Source organism: Cuculus canorus, chromosome 6 (genome assembly GCF_017976375.1).
Source record: "Cuculus canorus isolate bCucCan1 chromosome 6, bCucCan1.pri, whole genome shotgun sequence".
NCBI classification, from domain to species: Eukaryota; Metazoa; Chordata; class Aves; order Cuculiformes; family Cuculidae; genus Cuculus; species Cuculus canorus.
Window position 1 is genome coordinate 25,076,720 of NC_071406.1, and position 14,320 is coordinate 25,091,039.

The 14,320-nt window shown below is 38.8% G+C and overlaps 1 protein-coding gene across 7 annotated transcripts in view; it reads right to left on the bottom strand.

The window, feature by feature from the left end:
* PDE11A (phosphodiesterase 11A) overlaps window positions 1–14,320 on the bottom strand; it is a 131,524-nt gene that overhangs the window by 115,890 nt on the left and 1,314 nt on the right. The gene's annotated exons all lie outside the window — the stretch shown is intronic.

Consider the following 14,320-nt stretch of genomic DNA (forward strand, 5'->3'; position numbering starts at 1 on the left):
TGAAGAGTAAAGATACTTATAACAAGATGCTCTTTGAAGTAACAGCAGCAAGCATTGTTATTTTAAGTTTTTTCTATGAAAATGAATGTGCCTAAAATTACACATATTTATTGAGGGATGTACATAAGAAATAAATGCTTGCATCACAATCAAAGAGGACTTCACTTTTCGACACAAAATCCAAGTCTTTTTTTTCAAACTAGAATTGGTTCATAGTTCTTGTCATTTCTATTCTATGTGGGGTCACAGTGCTGCACGAAGTATATATGTAGCCTCAAAGCTGTTCAGGTATAAGAGTCTTACTAGTAATACTGCTGATCCAAATGCAACAAAAAAATTTACTTAAGTTATATTTAGACAGTTCTTACTTCAGATTTGAAACACGGTTTAGAGGCAAGTGACATAACACATTTTACGCTAAAGTACTAGAAGTAGCATCTCATGTCTTAGTCAAAACACAGGTGCTTTAATACTTGTAGGAATTTCAGATTTAATACATTGTAAAAGATTATAAACCACCATAGTAGAAAACATAATTAGTAATGCAAAAACATATATAGGGTGACAATATTACATCTTGACATCAAATTACATTTGATCATCATTTCAAAAATAACACCATCACTTCAGAGAGCACTTCTACTGAATGACAGCCTGCAAAGACTGGTATCTAGTGTTAATAACATGATCACACGTACACACTTAGGCCAGTTCATGCTGGCACTTCACATTTGTATTCTCTAATGATAACAACTTCTCTGTCAAGTAGATGGAGACTCTTTTTGGCCCCACTTCTGTCTGTTGCACTTTAAATTTAGTGCATCAAATAAGACTTGTTATGTGGGTCAGTATTCCAATGGGGTACAAACACTTTTTCAACGACAGACAATAAAACCTCAGCTCTTTCTGGAAAATCAAGTACAGGAGTGTCCCTATTTAAAAAAAGCTCGCCCCTACATCAATATAATTAGCTAAACTACATGCTGAGAAAGGCATGACTCAAGAAATACAGTTTGATTTGCACTTTAACCTTCCTGTGCAGAATACACACAGCTAGTTACCTCTAGAGAAAGATTACTGTATATATAAACAGAAGTGTTTAAGAGATGTAATAAATATATTTTTGTACAACTTTCTACACTTGCCAGATCAGTAAGAGGAGTTTACAGGACTTGTGAAAGGTGCCCCTGCCCGTGGCAGCAGGGGTGGAACAAGATGATCTTTAAGGTTCCTTCCAACCCAAACCATTCCATGACTCTATATAGTCTGAAGTTTTTCTTAAATACGTTATCATTTGCAGTAAGCAAACAGCTGAGAGCAAAATTCTAATCTTAGCAGAAAATTAATTTCTATCTAGATTGACAAATATTAAAAGGAACAGAACTAACCAGGTCTCATTTTTTTTATGTGGCAGTGCACAGAAATCCATTCTCTGGAACGGTACAACTCAAACTGCAGATCACAGTGACTCAAAGGATACTGCAACATTCAGAAGAGTTAGCGCTAACAGCATCTTTGCTCATCTTCTTACAGAACAGACTTCAACAACTCTTCTATCAGCCAGGGAGGGAATTACTGGTATTTACTGGCAGCAGCTCCGTTCCTCCAGGGTGAGGTTAGCATTTATGCTGCAGACAGCTCTGACTGCCCTAACACGAGGTAACTCAGCTGTTCTACAAAAAATAAGCATGATTTTTGTTTTCAAAAGTTCAGACAGCACAGGGTGTAAAATGACATCCATATTTGTCTCAGGAGTGAAAACAATCCATAAAGTCCTTAACTCAAGATAAGATTTGACAGTGATGAGGAAGAGTAAATTCATTAAATCTTTGCTGATGCTAAAAACTGACAGTTGTATTTTTTCCTGGCAATTTTATTTCCCTATTGTAAATTACACATGCTATAGGCTGTTTAAGTCATCTAAAAAGATATATCATTTAGAAATGCTGTACACTCATTCATCATAAAGATTAACTTATATATTTGGCTATTTTATTACTTATTGAAAATTTACATGCCTTTCAACCATAAGAAATTGAAATCAACTGTAGTATTCATATACAGTTTATAATAGTCTTCTGCCACAGAGAAACAAGTTCTTTGTTCTTTTTATATTACACTATTTTCTTTTGTTCTGTTTTAATTCAATAACTTCATTAGGAGTTGTGGTTCTTCCTTGGACCCGTTTCTGTCCCTAGAGTGTATTAAACAGTCTTCACTACCAGAGAGACCAGATTACTAATATGCAGTCTTTCATAAGCTTTGATGAGGATCTGTTAAATTATTTGTGCCTAATAATTTCCTTAAGAGAACCAGAAGACCAAAGATGAATGTTTTTTAATAATGGCATCAAGGGCCCAGACCTGCTTGATCTTGTGATCTTTCCAAACGCTTCTGAACAGTTTCATATCAACTTCGATAGAAGCTGAACTGTCCTACACTGTAGAAAATACTGCCCAGAAAGGGATGTTTTTTCTACAACAGAAGAAAGGGAAAAACAGTGTAGTCATCACACAGTAGGCTTCACCAATGAAGCAATTAAACATTATTTCTTCAACTACTTCTTGTTAATGTCTGAACTGGTATTTAGAATTGGCTATTGCTGCTTAAATGTTGATAATACGCTGTGTGTTACTGAAGAGACCGTCCCTGCTTCACAAATTTTTTCAAAGCAAAACAGACTATATGGGAAAGCACTGGAACAACAACATATTTTGACTAGTGATGTTGTTGTTGATTTACATCTTGTGGGCCTTATAAAAAAGATACATTTTTCTAAGACAAAACAGGTTTCGGATAAATATCAGGAAGATGTATCCATGTTTATTTCAGTTTCTTTTGTTTAGGTAACAAAAGTTCACTGTAGTGGGTATTTTAAATCAATTGTAATTTACAATCCCGTGGCATGTGTAGTCATTGCCTTTTCAACAGGCCGCAAGTTTAATACATCAAGTGTTATTTGACCTGCAATGGATAGTGGTGCATAGGACAGGGGCTTGTAAACCTGTCTGAATACATGCAGTACAGCTGCCAGTGTTAGGAAACGATTTAACAATGAACTATCAATCCTGTGCTCCTTAATAGGTGCTATGGAGAACCAAAGACACAGTAGGGATCAGCAATCTGGAAAGTTTTCAAAGTACAACTCGTTCCTGCTATATTGCTTCTCTTTTCAAGTGGATTTTGGAAGATTCCTGTTTATATCTCTTGCTCCTCTACAGTAGGAGAAAAGAAGCATAGGGATCCTGGAGCAATTAGCATTAGTCTGAGAAGGCCACCATTCAACAGAGATGGATACAACGTGTTTTGATCTTCCTGCCATGTGGTATCAGATTACCCATTCAGGATAGACAACTGGACTACCTTTTGCAGAGAGGTACTACATCTCTGGAGCAGAAACTAATGTTACAGTAAACAATGTATAAGGAAGTTAATACATTTAATTGGAGACATTTCCAAGGAAAACCTCAACAAGAACTTGGTAAAAATAGTTTTACTTCACATCTTGATGATTGTTTATTTTTGTTGCCTCTTTGGCAACCAAAACCAAAGTTGCTACATCAGAGAGAAGCTCTGTCACACCACAGACATCGTGATACGAACTGTATTATCCCACATGTCAGAACAGCCTGCAGCACAGCATGGTCCTCACCTGCAATATGCTCCCAGGTAGCATGGAATATCAACATTGATGATACCAATGCAGCGCTTGCTTTTAAGTTTCTTTCACAATCAAGACTTACAGGGAGAAACTAGGGGCAGACCAGATGCCAGGTACACTTTTTAGAGAGACACCACCATAACTGTAATAGTACTGGCAGTATTATCATGCAAGAACACTTAGGATCTACAAGTAAAGTCTTCCACTGACTGTTTAAAACATTAAAAACAAACATAGTTGGTTTTATTGCTTTGGCTCTATATAATGAGCTTTCTAGATGTCAGAGACATTAAGAATGTGAAGACTGAGACACTTCTAACTAGAATTTCGGAACTGCGAAGAACAGTTATTCTGTAGAATAAATGTTATCCTTGTCTAGAGTTATTTATTGATTGTAAATTCTTCTTTGGGAAAGAACATAGAATGTGATATTCAATCAAGTAAAGACACAGAAAAGAGCAGGCTTGATGAATCAATCCAAATGCTGGTATTTCAGCTGCCTGTACAGTCCAAATAATTTTTGGACACATTTAAAGATTGTCAAATGAGAACAAACATCTTCATGCTTTTATTCTAACAAGACCAGATTAAGGTACAGACAGATTTTGTTCTAGGGGTCTGGAACCCTATGTTATCAGAATCTCAAATTGCATTTAAAAATAAATATTAAGTTTCTAATTCCTGTAACTGCAAGTATAACATTAGAAGTGTGATCTGAGAGTAATCGAGAAGATAAGGTATAGAAATCCAAGAACCTGGAACAGCATTTTGAGTAGCATTAATTCTTATCAGTAAGCTGGTATATTCAAATTAATTTTCTAGATCCCCTGCTTTCATCATATCAGATGAAAACTCAAAACATTGACCATACTTTCAAGTGGTGACTCCATGAGATACTCATTATCTTGATGTGCCTGAGGTTTCAGGCAATTTGAATCAGGACCTAACCAAATGATGCCTACTGCCTATATGTTAAGTCCTCTAGACCTACCTCTATATTCATAAAATTCATTTGTAAATCTGATTATGGCAGCTATACACATATTAGGCAAGGACTGGAACCGGAAAAAGTCAAATCATCTGTACTAGTGATAGAAGTAGCAAATGAGAAAATTCCACTAGGGCCCAATCCTCTTTTCTTTGGTATCAATAGCAAGCTGACCATGGATCTGAGGTCCCTAAATAATAATCACTGATCCTGATTAAACCTGAACAGTTACACTTAGAGGAGGCCTATAAAAAAATAATCCATGCTGACCAGGAAGAACAGGTAAAACCTCATTAAAAAGTCACCATTTCTATCATTTTCCAAGAGAATCTACATGTTTCCAACTAAAAAAAAAAAAAACTTTAAAAAAAATAATTTAAGGACATGCACTGTTCCACAGAAGGCCATAGAGGGTCTCCTAAGTCCTATGAAACTGTCTAAACAACTATTTGCTCTTATTTATCTTACATAAACCTGCATTTCTTCTTTTCTCCAGACACTGGAAGTAACAGGATAGGTTATGTTAGAAATGAAAACAGTTTTAACTTCTGAGCAAAATCTCACCAACTCAATTTCAGTTGTTGATTTTCAGTTTAAGTAGGTGTTTCACACACTGTTAGTATACGTACCAGGTTTGTCGGGTTTGGATTTTTGTTTGTTTTTCATTTATTTTTTTTTAAACATAGGATAGCTCTTTGAACTTTGAAGGAAAATTTGTTCCTTTATATCTTTATCAAAGCTAGCACAATTTATGTAAGCATTAACAGCATGATTTAGAATGGGGAAAAAGGTATAATCCTAAACCAAGTTAGCCAAGAGTCGAATAATGTAATGGAAGATGAAACCTGTCTGAACACATTTCCAGGAATTAATTGTTCATCACAAAGACATTCTTTTCCTTCTCCAAATACTAAGCAGAAAGTATTGGATATATATTACCCGCAAAATGGACTAAGTGACTCAGCCAAAGCTAACAGCTACAAGGAAAAGCCATTTCTAATTTTTTTAATGGTTTGAAAATACTGCTTTTTAATCACAGAGAACAGAAGAACACAAGACACGCTCAATTAACAGGCCTGGCCTACTATACTTTATAGCTCAATGCATAAGTGTGGGGTTTTTTCCTTATGAAGAGCTCAGGAAAAAAAAAACTGCAGCAAAATTTCTTTGAATACATTATATTTAAATTCTTGATTGAGTTAGCCACATGGTATAAAAAATAGGTAACAAAACCAACATATTTTACAACATTGTTAACCTGAGTATTCCTATACTACCAAACTGCATGGGCGAGGCGAATTGGATATCATGTACTTTTGTTTGAATTTATAGGAAGCCATTCTGCAGCAGCCTCTACATTTACAGAACTAAAGAAATAGAAATTGGAAGAGACTGATTAAATTCCTTAATCATGCTCCCTACGAGCACACAATGCAAATGTTTACACAAAACAAAGAGTAATCCAAAAGACAGCAAGTTATCTATGTTCAAAGCATAACACTAAAAAAGTTAAATACAAATAAAAAGCTGAAGGTATCCGGTCTGTCCTAGATACTCTTCTCTAAAAATCACATATAGTACAAATTACATAGTGCACAAACAAAAAATGGAAACCAAGTAATAAACCACTACAGTAGTTATGGGCAAAACCTTGTAGAGAAGAAACTTGCACACCAAGAACAATAAAGCAGTCTCTAAAGAGGCTTCTATGTAAGGATTGCTACAGCAGTTCCTGTCATCATCCTCAAAATCCCTAAAACCCCAGAGACCGTGGTAGCAGGAGAACAAGCTAGTACCATTCACCAGCATCTGAAATCTAATTCTCCCAAGTAAATAAACACATTCCAGTTACATTGTGGCTTTTTACAGCGTGACAGCAATATTTCTTATAAGATAAAAACAGTTAAGAACGCATAAAACTTCTTGGCTGACTCTACTGCTTCACTCCCAAAACAATTCCAAAAAAGCAGGGAACGATGACCTTAAAAAATTCATAATTCCAGATTTAAAAGTAAATAAGTCTACATATATAGTTCGAACTAAAAAAATTAGCTTACCTGGGAAAAACAAACAAACAAACAAACAAACAGGCGTTCATTTGCAATGTTGCAATACTAAGGCTTTAGTGGCTTTCTGTATGAGTTTTTTTCAAAAAAAATGTTTGGGGCTTCTTGTTTAGTTCGGTTGGTGGGAGTGTATTCTATCATTTATACCCTTTTCTGACTACTACTTCACTTATTAGTTAGACAATCAACCTAAGTAACGTGTCGTCTACTTATGACTGGGAAATTAACAGGGAAAAATAGTACAGGTGACCTTTCTTAGAGGGGAGTAAATAACTTTATAAGCATTAGTAAGTTTGCAGACATGACTGATAAGCGTAGTTACATTTCGCGCTTCATGGCCTAACCTGATCAACAGCAGGGATTGGTAAAGACAGAACTACCCAGATCCATCATGTAAGGCTTTTGCTTTGTTCCTTCAGAACAAAATCCTGTTACATCACCCACAGGTCAGCAGTAAATCAAGTTGTGGTCTTATGTATGGCAGCTTCTGTGCACTTCCACTCTGCTTGTATCATTATTAAAGAAACAATGTTTACAAAGAAAAATATTTTGCCTCTGATTTTAAATATTTAGAGATCACACCCACTACTGTTTGCTCCACCACACTTGTTCTCTGTGCCCTGACAGACACTCTACCAGGAACAAAACACAACCACACTCACGTTCACATTCTCACCTTGTTCCAGCCACACTTTGAGCCAGGTCGTACTGCTGATCTCCTAAAAATTCATTATTATAAAATAATATATATATACACACATACACAGGATGGTTTTAAAAAAATGATACTTCTCCAAGCAAAGAGATCAACAAGACCCCTGGGCGTTTCAAGAGAAGTCTGTGCGTGGGTTTAAGCTTACCACCAGCAGTCAACTACTCAGGTGAGAAATACACGGCTTAAATTGTTACTGAAGCAGCATAATGAGATTCTTGAATAATAAATTGAAAATATCCTATTGTGTCAAAGCAGTAGTGTTATTAACTAAGCCATGCTCATTTTTAAGTCTGCACTGTATAGACATTAAGCTCAGACTACATACGGCTGCTGTTACTCTGTTAACAAACAGATCTATAGAGTCATTACCTTGAGCAGTTTATAGTTTGTCAATAAGGTTGCTCCATAAAAAGTAAACCAAATTAACTTGCATAATGATGCATGTATGTTTATTAACTTTGTTATTCTGTAGACAAACTACATAATAGCGTATAACTGTAAATAACCAAAATGAAACACCCATTTGTTTTGAAAAAAATTGAAAATCAATCAAACAGAAGGGCAAAGTCATTTACCAAGGAAAACTACAGCTTTACTCAGTCTTGTGCTTGTAATGAGATCTCAGCTAAAATCTGAAGGGCCTAATCCTGGATTCTTTCCTCACAGTTACTGAGCTGCTCCAATAAGATTCGTGCATTTCCTTCTCATAAGGAAGTCACAGTTCACAGAGGCACCAGTTTCATACCCATTCCACAAGGAAGTCAGAGGGGGAAAAAAAACCAAAAGTGTCTAGAGATGGACTGACTGAGCAATAAAGCTATCAGCTTGACAAAGGATGTCCTTACTAGGCGCGGGGAGGGGAATGGAAATCCACTCTAGCTCTCAAAAAGGCTTCTGCTCAGGCTCTGTGCAGCCAACAGCGCAGGGGACTGCTACAGCAGGGAGAGCTGGAGATCCATGCCATACAGCCCCTCCTTTTGGGAAGCCAAAGGTGCCAAGGCACAGAACGCTTGCTCTGTAAGGCAACTGAGAAAATGAGCCACTTAGATTTCTTTTCCATCAGATTAAGAAAAGAAAACCCTAATCTTACTAACCTCTTAATGCCCTAAGGTCCTCCTTGCTTGTGTTTGCCTGGGAATCTGTACACACCTTAAGCACTTCCTCTCACCAGGACTGAAATAAGGCAGCACAACACCGTTAGCACTGATCTTAGGTGTGAGAGCCCCACAAAATGGTTGATAATTACCCAACAGCCCAGTGGGAAGTACAGAAAACTCACTGCACATGAGTATGGGCAGCGTCCTTCCCCCAGCCCGGTGACACTCGGCTGCTGTAGGCACAGGGAACTGCAGCGAGTGAACAAGCTCCAGCTGGGCACCCCGCACCCAGCCCCCCCAGCCCCCCAGCTGCTGCCTTCACACCGATGAGGCAGCAAGCAGGCGTTGCGCATCCATAGAGTAACAGCCAGGCAGCCCTGGAGGATGGGCCACTGCCCACCCGGTCGGTGAGGTAACCTATCCACCTCACACAAGTGGGGAAAGGAAGGTGTGTTCCCTCACCATATCTGTGGGCTATCACCAGCTGCGTACACTGTGTTTTGCAGCCCTGTCTGTCCTGGTGATCCACCTGAACTGCTGTTCCATGGAGACGTGAAACTCAATCTGAGCCCTCAGGTTGCTTTGGACACGTGCTCTTTTACATGGCCCTGGTATCTACCAGGAGCTCCTGCCCCCAGCGGACATCTCCAAGCTGAGAGCAGTGGTGGTGTGATCCAGTATGGCCTTAGGATGTTTTACACGTCAGTCAGAAACTGCTCCCTGAGAGGAAGACTTGTGGAGCTAGGGGGGTGACAAGAGGTGAGAAGACTTCCTCAGCTGCTGTCCTGAGGGCTCTCCACTGTGAAACACGGGAGTGTGCTGCGTTCAGCAGGGAGATCCCTCTCTCCTGGGACAGTGCTGCTATGACACGAACTGCTGGGCTGCAGATTCAGGGATAATTACAACCCTTCACTAATGTACTGGCTTGTACCTACAATACCAAGTTTTCCTGGATTTTGCATGACAGGTTGCAGTGTCCCTTTGTGCAAAGCACATTAGAGCAGTTTAGTTCTTTACTGTTGCAATTATCTCCTGCATTCCCTGTGGTACTTTGTGGTCATGTTTCATGCACAGCAATAGTTGTTTTAACCCACTTATTTCTGTAATACAAACATTAAAAAAGTGTTTATTCTGTGTGCCAGGTTTTGTGCTCTCTGTTCTCTAAAAAGCAACCCCTGTCCTTGTTAAGAGGAAGCACTGAAATGAGCGTGACTGTTGCTGATGCTACTGCTCAAGTGCTCCCGAATAAAAGAGTGCCTAAATGCTTCCCATTTGCAGAACTGAACCTCCCAGCGCTCATGGTTTTAATGCTTTAACTGCTCTTTAAAATTGAAAGAGAAGCACTCTTAATATTGATGATAACAAACAGCTACCTTGTGTAGAAAATATAGCTCCCACCTGTTTGTGGGAAATATAGCTCCCACCTTCTACTCCAACAGCCCATCCTACACCAGCCCTCCCAGGCTCAAAGTTTTGCACCCATGAGCAATAACTCTGTAATGCCATTCTGGCCCAGCAGGAGACAATGAATGCTCAGAGCTCACCCAGAGGGCCTGAAAAAAAACAACAGTGATGCCCGCACTGAAGTGTTCAAGGATATTTAAAATTTACAGTAAAGTGCTGTGTGTGTGTTAGCTGCATTACACTTGGCATAAACTTGAAAGAGGTAACAGGAGTGTCCAGAACAAAGAGAGTTCCATTCACCTAATTTTGCTTGATTTTATTTCCAGTAATATAATTAAACTTCTTCTTAAAGACTTGAGCTGTATTGAAAAATAATTTCCAATCGCCTTTTATGGCACTTTCTCCACATTTTATTAAAGCATCCACCTGGTAAGCCAGTTTTTCTTCTACCTTTTAAAGCTACTTTTAACATTCCAAATTTAATATAAGACATACAGAAACTTTATTCAGCTGACAATGGCAAATGGCAGGACATACATTTCACTACTTTCTGATGTATGCTTACTATTCTACTAGTTGGAAGGACTTGGGATGCTATTCATATATCTCCCATCTTTTGCACAGATAAAGGTATAATAATAATGAAATATTACCTGTGATTTAAATTTTTTTACTATTTAAATACTGCTCTAAAAGATGGAGCAAAACTCAAATGATCAGTAATTTCAGCTAAACATCATAGAAGACCTGCTAGAAGGGATGACATGAAAAAATCCATAGCTTTGAACAAAACTTAAATTTTTAAACAACTCATAAGAACTGCAAATAAAGGTTTAATGACCTCTCTGCCTGTGTACTTAAGATATGCTTAATGATCTTCATAGATGACCACAAAAGCTATGTCTGTGATCAGTTAAAAGGCTCCTCAACGGGTATTTAAGTCTGCAACTTCCTTGCCAATATGGGTGGATACTTCCAACCTATGCATTATTCACCTAAGAATATAGATTCAGAAATTCTTCCCAAAATTAACACAGCAGAAGGCCACGCATGAAATTGTGCAACTTTTGAATCAGTTATATTACATTCACCTGAACCTTTGCGTAAACCATCCATCAAATTCTCTGATGCTGTGAAACTCCAAAAAGCTTGTACAGTCACTGCTGAACTTCACAAATCAAATTACTGTAAGCTGTTATATAGTTAATGTTTAGTATTAAAATTAGTTGTTATTACTATACAGTAATACAACTCAATACACCGTAATAATTCCAAACTTTGTATCTAAGTATGCTTATTGAATTAAAGAATATTGTTTACATAAGCAGGTCTTGAAAGTGAGGCTCAACGAAAGTAACAAACACCTGAATCATGGAAAAGCCCCAACCTATTACTTGATTAATTTTTTAGTATTTTTTCTCTTTAGAAAAACAAATGTGTAATTGAATAAAACTTACAATATTTCTGAAAATTACACTGTAAGTCACTTACAAGTATTTCCTAAACCAACCAGTCTGTGTATGGCACAGGGGACTGCCTGTGTGAAGCACATTATGGCTATGACAGGATTTAAAGGTAGTGTCGATCACACTGAAATCTCACCAATGTCAGTAGTAGCCGATGATACAATCAGGCAACCCAATTTGTAGTCAATAGTAGAATTTTGACTGGTTTTTGATCAGACTCTGAGAAAACAAAGATAGTTGAATGATAATAAAACAAATTTCCCAGTACTGTAACATAGCTAATTGATAATTTGAAAGTATATTTACCTCTTTTTAAATAAGTCTGTTAATTTCAAAAACAAGCAAAAGAACTTTAAATTAATCTAGAGATGTTCCTCTGGCCTAATATAAGACATTTTCTTACCAAATACGTAGCATCAACGTAGACGCTCTCTTCAGTGGACAAAGTGGTGCTGTGATGTCACCCCTTTTCCTCCAACTCCATCTGTCAGCCTGACCAAATTTCCTGGTGGTGTGTTTTTTACCTGACAGTTGATTAAGCATTTCCATCATCAGGGACAATGCTGATAAAAATTACATTTATTAATTTTTAAAGTGCTGTATTGTAAGCACTACAAAGATCTCAAATGGAACAGATGTCACTTCTTTATGTCCATGTACTGGGTCTCCCATAGGGCTCTTTATACTACTAGATAAAGAAAGGTCTCCTTTTAATGATGCACAATGGATATACACAAGCCAGGTAAGAGACAATAAACTGTACTAACTCATAAATATAAGAGAAAGCACATCCCCCATTTTATTGTGAAGCAAAACTTTCATTAAAGTTGCAATGCAAAGTTTTTTTCCCACTACAGTTAATCAGAAGTAACCACTCCGAGCAGGGAACTTGCAACTGATATAACGACAGCATGAACTTGGCTTAGAACTTTCCCTTCAACTGCACCTAATGTAGTTACAGCTTAAATGTACAATAAATTGTATTATTTATAATATTCTAATCGATTTTGAACAGGAGCCAGACAAAAGTATAATATAAATAGTACTGGGATTGGCAACTGGATGGATCATTTTTCACTTTTCTTTGCAAATGAAACAGACAATAAATTGTTCAAAGTATCTGTTTTTTTTCACAGGGAAGTAAACACTTGAGAAAATAAAACACTAGAGAAAAAAAAAGATACAGTTCCCTAGAACTAGAAAACACACTGCCTTTTCAGTGGCATTCTCACCTCTGAAAAATGTCACTGAAGTCATCCAGAATTAAAAGGACAGATCAAGCTCTTTCCCAGCCTGACTCCAATATCCTTTATCTATTTAGTCACTTGAGACTATTGAAAACGTCTTCTGCTTGACCCCAAACAGCAGATATTTTTGGAAGAGTACAGTTTTAGAAGTTAAAAGTAATAAAAATCAAATGGTAAGAAAAAGTGTATAATAGAGAAAAGGAAAAATAAGGAAAGCTTAAATTTTTTTCAGTCTCAATCAATTTTAGTCTGATTATTACAGTATTTTTACCAAACTCTGCTCCTTCTCTTTGAACTCTGTAGGGTGGAATCTGCTGTCAGCCTGGACCTCTGAAATGCCTAGTATTTTTCACTGCTTGACAAATAAACAAGTATTCAGCCCAAAACACATTTACCCTGTCTCTTCTGTGTTTCAAATTAAATCAACTCAACCTTATTTTTCAAGTTTCTTCCTATAAAGCGTCATCAGGTTTTAAATGTTTATCTTTGCTATTACCGTAGAGCAGTTAGGCATCGTGCAGTGGTTGTGACTAAAATTCTTAAAGACATATACCTACCACCTTTCTAAAGCTTTCCAAAATCCTAATTTAGAAAAACTTAATTATCTCAAGAACCTGTAATTGCTGATAGTGTCACACTAGAAATAGCCCCTTGGACTGAGAGAGAGAATTGTCAAGGTAGTACCCTGAACGCACTGTTTTTCATTACCACGCACAGGCGAAGGCAAGTCTGTCCCTGCTGAAGTCAAAGGGAATTTTTGCCTTGAAGCCGGAGCCACTTTTTCGCAATTCACACTAAAGCATATATAAAAGCAAAAGGTGGGAAAACTCTTTGCAGGGGAATAATAGGACTGCTTATATCACTCCTAGGAATAGGGTTGAAAACACATTCCATGTGGGCTGAGCATTGCATGCGGACACATGCAAAGGTGAAAATGTGTGCTCTTTTGAAAGCAATCAGGTTATTTCAACAGCGGGCATGCAGGAAACATTAAGGGAGACAGAGATTTAAGAACACTATCATTGGGACTGCCACGAGCATTATTTATTATACTTTTATTTTTTATTATACTTTTCTTCAGCCGATTCCAAAATGCGTTTCAAAGCCATCTACCACTCCTGCGAAATCAAGAAGCGCCACTGTACCGATTTTATGGCCACTTCAGACCCCTCAGCCACGCAGGAGAGGCTCGGGTCCCCTCCCGCCCCGTCCCCAGCTGCTCCGAGCCCAGCCTCGCCGCCCCGACGGTGGCAGGGATGCAGGGATGCTCCTGGGGAGGCAGGGCGGCCGGGAAGGATGCCCCGGCTGCAGGCAGGGCGGAGGGCAGGGATGCCCCGGACACGGATGCCCCGGGGGAAGCAGGACGGCAGGCAGGGATGCAGGGATGACCCGGGGGAAGCAGAGCGGAGGGCAGGGATGCAGGGATACCCCGGGGGAAGCAGGGCGGCAGGCAGGGATGCAGGGATGACCCGGGGGGAAGCAGGGCGGAGGGCAGGGATGCAGGGATACCTCGAGGGAGGCAGTGCGGAGGGCAGGGATGCCCCAGGAGGAGGCAGCGGAGGGCAGGGATGCAGGGATACCTCGAGGGAGGCAGTGCGGAGGGCAGGGATGCCCCAGGAGGAGGCAGCGGCGGGCAGGGATGCCCCAGGGGGAGGCAGCGGCGGGCAGGGATGCCC